Source organism: Rhinolophus hipposideros, assembly GCF_964194185.1.
Source record: "Rhinolophus hipposideros genome assembly, chromosome: 1".
Lineage (NCBI taxonomy): Eukaryota > Metazoa > Chordata > Mammalia > Chiroptera > Rhinolophidae > Rhinolophus > Rhinolophus hipposideros.
Window position 1 is genome coordinate 70,228,412 of NC_138047.1, and position 10,826 is coordinate 70,239,237.

The window sequence follows — 10,826 nt, forward strand, 5'->3', positions numbered from 1 at the left end:
AAAACATACTTAGCAATAGCTGGTATTACATAAACAGTGAATAAATAGTATTCATTTTCACAACCAACATCCATTGAGTTTTCATGTAGTTTTACACTTAACAATTTTGGGCCTTAGTCTTTGGAACTCATAAAAGCAATCATACTAATGACTTCTGAAGTGCCCTTTTAGCTCTGAAATGCTATGACTACACTGCCATCGGTGGGGAATTGAAAACAAAAAACTGCACGTTGGACTTGTAGAAAGGCTGACCCACCTGCCTTTGTTTATTTGTTAAACACTGGATACATGGCAGGCACTATGCTAAACTCCAGAAATTTTTAAACTAAATAAATAGCACTCATTCCTAGACTTATTTCAGCCTCACATTCTATTCTGACAGATGACCATGCAAACAAACTACTACTATGTATTATGGTAGAGTAGTGGGAAAAGGGGGTAGTTCTCCTTGCTTGAGTGAGGGCTGCTCTCAAAGAAGTGCAGATATGAGAACTGGTCTGTGAAGAATCGGAAGAAATTTACCCAGCGGAAAACAGTGCACACACTTAGGTAGAAGAGTTTGATCAAAGACATAGAAATATGGAAGTGCATGGTGGTTAGGGATGAGTATTATACTTTGGTGTGTGGGCAAGAAAGTGGTTGAACATGCCTCAGGATAACTTGGGATAACACTAGAATTTGACTTTTATAGGCAATGGGGAACTATTGAATACGTTTAAGTAGAAGAGTCATGTGATAGGTAGAATTTTACAATGTATTTGTCAGCAGGTTAGAAAATGACATTAATGGGGAATGCCTGGAGGATGAAAAAGCAGTTTAAAAGACTATTTCGACAATTCAGGTAAGAAGCAGTGACTTCAACGAGGGCAGGAGTCATAGGAATAGAGAGGATGGAAGGGATTTCTTACACATTTTGGAACGATGGTAGCCTCTATGAGTCCCATATCGGTAATATGGCTATCAAAGTATTTATATTAACCTTATCTCTGAAAAGAACTACAAATGCTGTAGTAAGGGGCAGTAAGTAACCAGAAAGGTAAGCAGAGCTGTTATGCTGAACCTAGCTTAATTTATCAAGGCCTTGGGGAGTGTGAAGGGCAGAAGACAGAGCCCTTCTAGTCTAACAAGTAAATTCCTAATATAACTGGGACCTCAAAGAGTTATGCCACATGTATGAGGATGTGACAGTGAAGTAACAATGAACTCTCTCTGCTCTTTTCACTCACCCAAATTCAAGGGCTTGTGAGAATTGCAAGGTAAGTTATGGGGCAAAGCAGAGTATGGGGAAAAAAGAATAAAGCAATCCCTGAAAAGCTGCAATCATAAGTCTGTCCTAAAAAAAATTTATTGGCAAAACTCACATCTTCTGGGAGGCCCCCAAAAATTCAAGCCTTGAATTTAACTTAATGTGTTTCAGGACTGATAGTACCCCCATATACCTGGCAGAAGGAAACACAAATCCCCTGTGGAGAAACCCACCTACCTCCGAGCCCTCAAAAATTTCACACATAGAATTTTTCAAGAAAATAGAGTAGTTCACTGTCAAGGACAACTACACAAGGAGATAGGTACACCGGGCAAGAACCAGCAGAAACAATAGGCAACTAACAAGACCAAAATAAATTTCAAATGTTGGTTTGATACAATAAGACAGATTTTAGTGTAAATATAAGTATAAATTTATGTTTAAAGCAAATCATAGTTAAGGAAAGAAAACACAAACTTAGAAATACCTGCAAGAAATGCAAAGCCATTTTTTTAAAAAAGTCTTAGCAGATTTTACAGTGCGATAAACCAAACTATGTTAACTCTAACTGAAATTCCAAAAACTCAGTAGATGGCTTTAACTACGACAACTGAAGACAGGATTGTTGTAGTTAGATAGGGATCAGGAAAGGCCTCATTAAGAACCAGAAGTTGTAAACATCTAGGACTAGAGTATTTCAGGCTGAGGGATTATTTCTATTCTCAGGCAGCGGAGTAACTTCCACTAAACAGAGGAGGGCAATAATATGAAGAAGGAGATACATTTATTAGGAAATAAATTGTGTTTTTGTCCAAGTTCAACCCTCTGATCGTGATGATGTCAATTGTGCGTCTATAATTGTCAACTATGTAGTATCAATACTTTACCACCGGGTTATCAAGTTTTAGTAAGCAAAAGTATTTTCACCTGAAAATAAATTATCTTCACAAGCAAATCAAAGTATAACTTTATTACTGAAAGTTTTTTTTTTTTTTTTTTTTTTTTTAACTAAGTAAGTCCTGTTGTGGCTCGTTATCCTGTCTCTGGTGTAGTCTCTTAGAGTAATTAGCACAGCACCGAGTGACAACTTCCACAGCTACTGCAGGAATATCAGACACATGATGAATAGTCACGAAGAAATAAATGTTAGGAAGCCAGAAACATTTCATTCAATCTCTGTCCTGACCCTGTGAGTCTCTTCTATGGATTGACATTAGTTTTAGGGTGATTGTTCTTCCTGCTGAGTGTTTTCAAGAATTTTCTGAAAGATACAAAAACAATCATTTTCCTAACAGCTCACATGAGGGGGCAGTGGGGTGCTTCTTACAAATCTCCAGTAAGGAAGAATGGATAAAAAAATGTGGTCTTCTCAAGAACACTTGTGACTCTCAACCCAAGCCAAGCTGGGGAAGGAGAATGCTGATGAGTCTTGTGGGTTTTTGTTTCTTTGTTTGTTTGGGTTTCTTTATGTGTTTGATTTTAATATAATAGGTGAAACATAGTCTTGCTAGTTTGCACAGGTCTGATAACTCAGAGCAGACCATAAAGGAATTGAGGGTTTCATTATCTTGTTCCATTCCAAGTACATTGAAGGGAAGGATTCCGCAGGGTCAAAGTTTCAGTACTTTCTGGGGCTGTGGATGCCACGAGGTGGGGGGCAGGGTGAGAGGTGATAGGACAAGCTGGCTGTCATGTGGGACTGGTTAGCAACAATGCACAAAACATAGAATACAGGGATTGAATTAGGTGTTTAGTCCCTGACACTAAAGATCATCAGTTAATTAACCAAGTAAATGTTGCACACAATTTTGTGATTTTGCGTTTATGAAATCTCTGTCCTACCTACAGTTATACCTTTTCTTCCCCTTTTCATTGGGCATTTAAGAAAGATAAATGCACACAAAGAAGAGCATATTGCTTCACATTTCTACCACTCAGGATTAACCAATTTTAATATACTTCCTTCTTTCATTCCTATTTGCTTTCCTTCAACTTTACTCTTTTGTTCTTTAAAAAGATGATACGTATTGATTATAAACAATGGAAACAATACAGAAAACACAAAAATGAAAGAAGAAAAACTCAAATCCCACATTCAGAAATAACCATCATTACATCATTAACATTAAGTAAATATTAATTGCAATATTTTTCTATGCATGTAGATATGTAGAATTATTTTATAAAACTGGACACATACTATAGATGCTGCTTTTAATATAAAAGTATTCAAGTTAATTTTACTTGACTGTTAAGAAAAAGGAAAAGCTGAAATGGAACAGAATATTTTAATATCTACATGCACATACACATACACACATGTGGTATACATACACATACACCTTAGGAGATATTATTTTCTCTCAAACTATGCTAAGTCTAAAAAATAATTATGAATAACTTTTAAAGTTAGTATTGTAATGATTTTTTTAAAAACCTATTTTTGAACAGTAGGAATTGGTTCTTGGTTATAAATGCTAGAACACGAGAACCTTTTTAATGCCCCTCTCTTTTTCTTCCTTCACATCCTGATTTTTATTTATATTATTTTTATGTTGCCCAGGTCTACAATATTAGCATTCTGTAGAACATATGTTTGTTCTTATTCATTCTATGTTTTAATTAGTGCTATCATCATCTCTTATCACAACATTCTTATTTCTATATTGTTTTGTGATTCAACTCTTAAAGGCTGGATTTCATGGTCAAGTAATTTTTTTCAGAAGAGCTCCTAGGGTTGTACTCTGTCTTGCTTTTCTTTATGTGAGATTTCTGCCTGTTGCATTTATGTTGAACATCTTGGCTGGCTATAATAATTATGGGTCATGCTTTTCTTTTCCTCAGAGCGTGGCAAACATTGGTTTGTTGACTTCTAGAGTTGAACTTCGTTCTAAAACAGATTGAGTAGAATTTTTTTTCTTTTTTTCTTTTTTTTTTTTAAGTTATTGAAGATAACTTAATTGTGTGTGTGTGTGTGTGTGTGTGTGTGTGTGTGTGTGCGTGCGGGCCAGGTTTAAGGATTCTGTATCAAATTTTTCTAAAATACAGTTTGTATCCTGAAAATGTAATTTTTTCCTTCATTTTAGAGAAATGTTCTTCTGTTTTCTTTGAATATACCTTTTTTTTCATGGGCTCTTTGCTTCACAGATCTCAGTTATCCTTATTTGGGAATTAACTTTGTTAAGCTATTAACTTTGCTTCATTTCAGCTGCCATATTTTTCTCATCTCGCTTAGTTATATAACACAGAGTCACGTCTTAAAGCTCTCTTTAAATTATTATTGATATTCTTATTAAAGTAAACAACGCAAAGTACTTAGGAGGAATTTCCTTCTGTGGTTTGAATTTTATGTTTTTCTGGCTTGAGTTTTTGTTTGGTTGGTTTTATTTTGTCCTTTGGATGGTTTGTTCCTATCCTTTGCTTCCTTTTGTTGGTATGTTCTTGTCTCTTGTCATTTTAATGTTTGCACGTTGTGGAGTTGCTATGCTGCTTCTTTTGGTATTGTTCATGCTGGGGTGACTCTCTCCAGTCTATTTGCTCTGATAATGTGTGAGTGATTTCTGAACTCGTTCCACAATATCTGAGGGTTTGTTTTTTTCACTTCCCACTTACAGCTTGAGATTCTATTTGCTCTTACCCCTTTTTTTGTATCCTAAAGGAATGTTGGGGGTCAGGAGTCACGTGCAGGCTATGTTAGATGACCTGGAGTCCTGGACTTTTTTTTCCCCTGACATTTTATTACATCTCCTGTATAAGAGTTCACTCCAGCTAATGAAGACTCAATCCCATTCACACTGAGGTGGTCTCTTGGGCATTGGATGGCTTTCTGTTTCACCCCTTTTCCCCGTCAGCCCTTTACCACTATTCCTCAGTCAGAAGAGGAATTGAATAATAAAACAAACTCAATTTCCTTTCCTCCATATTTGGAAGTTTTTGTGGGAATTCTCAGATTTTTGTGAACCCACCATTATGGTTTCTGGAAAGTTGAGGGCTGGATTCTGCTCAAGCTATGTCTTTCATCATCATTTCATTCCAAAATCAGCTATTTCTTATTACAATAGGTTATGCCTCTTTCCTTATTTGGTAGTTTGATAAAATTTTTCTTTCGTTGGTTTTTACATTTTTTTAAACTATGAAAGGCAGCTTTAGTTGAGTTGATAAAGGCGTGAACTCTAGAGCCACGCTACCTGACTTTAGGTCTCTGCCACTTGTACACTCTAAGACTAGGCATCAGATATTTAGTTTCCATGGTGTTAGTTACCCAGGCTGTCACAGATTTCTCAAAGATTTGTTATTAAGTCAGTTAGTATATGTGAAGCTTTTAGAACAGTCTCTGACATATAGTAAGCACTTAATGAGTGCTAGATAATCTTTTTATTTTTATTATGGCTAACTTTAAGTATTGAGTGGAGAATTATTTTCATTCTACCACCTTAAACCAGAAGTCTCTTATTCTAGTCTTTACGTCAACATTTCCTACTGTTTTTTAATCTATGATAGAGACATAGTCTAACTGAATCACACAATGAGCTTCCTCAGAGATTGTATCCTTTGGTCCAAACTTCCTACTTACCAACTCAAACCATATAAACATGCCCATTTTCCTCCTTCTTCATCTTCCCTTGTTTTCAAAAAAATTCTGTCAAATGTTAACCGTGAGAAAATCTATGACTTTTAGGAGTTTATTAACTCCTTAACAATATCTGGTGTATGGTAGGTTTCAATCAATGTTTACTGATTAAAGATATCTAAGAATTGCTTCACACTTGGCTTTTTATGCCTCTCTAAGAGTCATTTGAGAGTCCATGCCATTTTTTAAATGTATTGTACATCCTGAAAAGAACCAACTTAATTGGTCACCTAGATATTGTCTTCTATTGTTATGTAAGTTAACATGGTATATGTAAAAGGATTTATTGTGGCTCTGTATTTCCAAAGATCTGATCTCTGCAAATGATTCCCCAATAGTGGGGCCTATAGGTGTCCCACAAACAGGTTATACCTAGGCAGATGGGCTGAGTCTGGAAAGCTGGGACTCACAGTCCTTTGACCTTTTCTGCTTAGTACTATAATTACCATTTTCTGTGTGTGCCATGATATGGAATAGGTTAAAAAGAATGAATCTGTGCAGTCAAAAGGTAAGTTATGCTGGAAAGTAGGAGTCCCCCAAAGGACCAAGTCACCATTAGCCTAGAAAACAAATGATGGATTTAAGAAGGTCCACAAAACCCTTCAAATTGTCTGCAAAGTTTGTGAGTGTTTTTTCTTAGTCAAGGGTTTGTAACTTTTACAAAAACCTCAACAACAGTGTTTTTCAAAGTGTAATTTGAGATTCAGAATCATCTGAAATGAGTGTTATTAAAAGTATAAATTCCTAGGACCCATTTACTGAATGTTAAATACTTTTAAATGACTAAAATAAAATTCTTTACTTGTGTCCAAAGTATTTGAAATTTTGTTTGTGTAAAAATGTCAATTATTTTTATGAAGTTGAGGTTGGAAGTCGTGCTTGTGGCAAAATAGGAAAAAGAGAATATATAGTTTGTATTTGATAGTAAATCTGAATTTATGGGTGCCATAAAGAGGTGACCAAAAGTTAATAAGATCTTATGCTTCACTGATAAGAGCTTATGAAAAATAAGAGAGATGAAAATTTTCTTTAATTATCCACAAATTATATTTCTGAGGTACATTACCTCTCAGAAACTTTGGAAGTTTTAGAAAAACTAATTTTAGATCACATAAAGAATAACTTTCTCTTAATCAAAACTGCTCAACGATGGGCTGTATCATTTTGGGGAACTACTTTTCATCTCATTCAAGGAGTTGAACATAAGAGGCAAGATCATAAAGTGCTTGACTTTCCTGGCTCACTCTCATGGCGGGCAAGTCAGGGTTTTGATGGGAAGCCTTAGTTCCTCCCATCTGGGCCCCTCCACAGGCTGCTTGAGTGTTCTTACAACATGACAGCTAGCTTCCAACTCCAGACCAATTGATCTGAGAGAGAGCGACAAAGCCAGACAGAAGCTGTTCTTTTTATGATTTAGTTTTAGAATTCATGTAACAGCACATCCGTCATGTTATATCTGTTAGAAGTGAGCCCTCACTAAATCTGGTCCACATTCAAAGGAGAGGAATTAGGCTCCATCTTTTGAAGGGAGGAGTGTTAAAAAATTTGTGGGCACATTTTAAAATCACAACTAACTTAAAATAAATTCCTAAAGATGGAACGTGAAGGATCAAAGGATGTGGAACATGTTATGGGTTATACATTTGTATGGCCCTTCAAACAATTTGTACTAATTGTACCCTTATAGCAGTATATGTGAGTTTCTATTTTCCTGAGCCATAGAAAACACTGAGCATTCTCTTTAAAGCAGGACCTCTGCTTATCCAAAGAGTGCCTTTGTTAGAATAAGAAAAAGGTACTCCTTCTCTGAGCAGACATACGCCCCCCAACAGTGTATATGGCTTGGCAAGAGGACAGCCAGCTGGTTTTGAGCTCCCCCCGGCCTTCTAGCCTGGGCACCTTTGTGCAAGACACAACCCACTCAGTCAGACTCAGTGGCTCTGTTGAAAGTTTTTAAAACATTTGTTTCTGAACTCAACTAAACTACAGATTTGGCTTTTTCTACTCATTAAAGCAGACGATTTTTCTTCTCATCCTAATCATTTAAGAATGGCCCTGTCTAGGGTCTGCCGGTTACTTCAGTTGGTTAGAGCACAGTGCTCTTAAAAACAAGGTTGCGGGTTCGATCCCCATCTGGGCCACTGTGAGCTGCACCCTCCACAACTAGATTGAAACAACTACTTGACTTGGAGCTGATGGGTCCTGGAAAAACACACTTAAAAAAAAAAAAGAATAAAAAGAATGTCCCTGTCTAATTTGCACTATAAATTTATTATTATTTATATGTGAGAGTTATACCTATTATTATTTATCCCTGCTTGCCCCGTGTCTAGCGCCCCTCTTAAATAAGCTAGGACTGTGTCACTACATAGGACAACACTGTCTGTAGAAGTGATTTCTCAGTTTGTTATGATACAGGCAAGATTGTAAAATGCTGGCCAGGAAAGTTAATTATGTACTTGTAAGCATCAATTGCCCTTGACCATATTCACAGCTTCTGGCTTTTCTTCTTCTTTTTTTTCCTCTTTCATTTCCTGTAAGGGGATGTGATAAACCACAAAACTGGCCGTGAATCCTACACCTGCTACAATTTGCTATTTGGATCCTGGCATTATCTTTCATAAAATAGACAAGCATATTTATGCCAGTTGACATAGGAACACAACAGCCTATTCACATGTTTTCTATGAGAAAAAATATTTAAATTATAATTTTTATGCTGCCTAAACCATGCTATCTTTACCATCCATTGTAATGTAATCCTCTCCATTCTTGTACAACATCAAGCATTATTTGTCAGTAGTTTTTTACTGTTACTTTCAATTATCACTCATTTCATGTACTTCTAAGATTGGAAAATTTCTTTATTAACTGGTAAAAAAAGATTTTATAACTAAAGTTTTGGGGACCTTGACTAATATAAATGTGGACGATATTGTTAAATAGTTTGATTATTTTAATTGATCTGACCACAGTGGTGTTTTTTTAAAAATTTAATTTAATTTTTTATTAAATTGAACCAGTTAAATCATAAATAGTAAAACTGTTTATGTGGTTAGCATAATTAAAGTCAGAAACACAGTTGCTATTTTTCACCTTCAATATTTGGGTATGATATTATCATATTCAGTTCTTCATTAAATCTATGCTTCGCAGTAGATGTTAAGAAGCAACAAGAGCTCAGATTTACTCCCACAAGACTCATGGGAAGTATAGTTGAAACACTACTTGAAATGTAATTGCTTTTCCATCAGAAAATTTAAAACCGAGGGATCACTTTTCCAGGTGTCAAATAAGCATCGAATTATACAAAAGTTGCAGCATCACTAACACTTATCAAGACATATTCTTTATATCAAACAAAAATGAGTTCCCACTATCCCAAAAGCATACAGTCTCACTCATAAAAATATATATGAATGGTTACCTCTAAATATATGAGTTAAATAATATTCATGAAGGTGTACAAATTCTAATATGATTAAAACAGAAATCCTACTAATGCCTTATAATCCATTCTGAAATAGTCCCAGTTGATCATTAGAGCAATTTTAATAGAAATCTCAATTTTCAATATCATCTTTAATGTAAGAAATATTTTTGCCTCTCAAGTGTTACTGTGCTTTCTTAGTTGTCAACCTGGACTTGACATCAATTGAGAAAACAGTGTGAGATAAAGCGTTAAGTGGGCCAAGGGTTTTGCTTAAATCAATTTCTGTTAAAGTGCTTTCTCATTTATCACCTATGAAAGGACATTTAACAAAGGTTCTGATGTAACTTTTGTCAGAGTATCAGGTAAACTGCTGCTTAAACATTAGCTTAGTCTAGAGACTAAATCTTGGGGAGGAAGGGGGCAGTCTTCAAATGTTAATCTATATGAGGAAATGAATTTATTTTGTTAAGTAGTGAGCTTCTTTTTTTAAAATAAAAATTTGTCACTTGAAACTTAACAGTTTCATATCCAGGGTGAGAACTACAGTGAAAAGAATTATCTGGGCAATTAAGATATTTAAAGGTTAAAAAAATAGATGGGTGGATCACTGGAAATAACCTTTCCAATGCAACAGGAGAAAAGGTTTTATGTGTACTGTGAACCTGAAATATTTGGATCTTGTGGGGGAAAGTTGACTTTGCTGGCAGAGCTTTCTGACTTTTTTTTCTTCTTGTTTTTCTGTTGCATTGGTTTGTAGCACTGAAACTGGACTTCAAAGTAAAGTGTTCAGATTTTACATATGTGGAGAGTAAATCATTTCTCTGAAGCACTTTCACACATTTAGTTATATTTATGTAAGCGATCAAAAGCCAGGGGTAAAACAAGAAAATTTAGGGTGAGATGCCACCTGGATTAAATGCTCTTAATATTTAGGGTAAAGTTGTTTTGAGGGCACAGTGTATCTAAATTAGTCCCTCCATTCTCAATATCACTTTTTGGCAGTGACATTCTGAGGGTAGACCAAATTAGAGGTAGGCAACAAACTGGAACACAAAAGGAAAGATTATGCCTCCACCAGACCTGGCCACACCACCAATGTTTATTGGAACTTTCTTTTTTAATACCACTTGGAATTTGGAAGGAAAAAGAGAAAATCTTTTCTGTTTTATCACTTAAGCTGGTTGTAGTCAGAAAAAAAAAAAAAAAACACTTGTGGGGATTTTAGTATTTATTTCTGTTTAAATGAAAATATAGAGCAAGAAAAACCTGAATGGATATGTGTATGTATATTTCCGTGCATGTTTGTATATTCCCCCACCCCCTCAAAAGTGGCTGTTATTCTGAATAAGGGAAACATAGGATGGGATGCTGCATAGAGGGAAATCTATGATTATAGACAAAACTTCTAGGGTGAAATGCATTGACTTTTAATTTTTTATTTCTTGAAAATGCTCTTTGAAAAATATATAGCACAGGACTTGGCACATTAGGTACTCAGTAAATATTTTTTAGTAAAT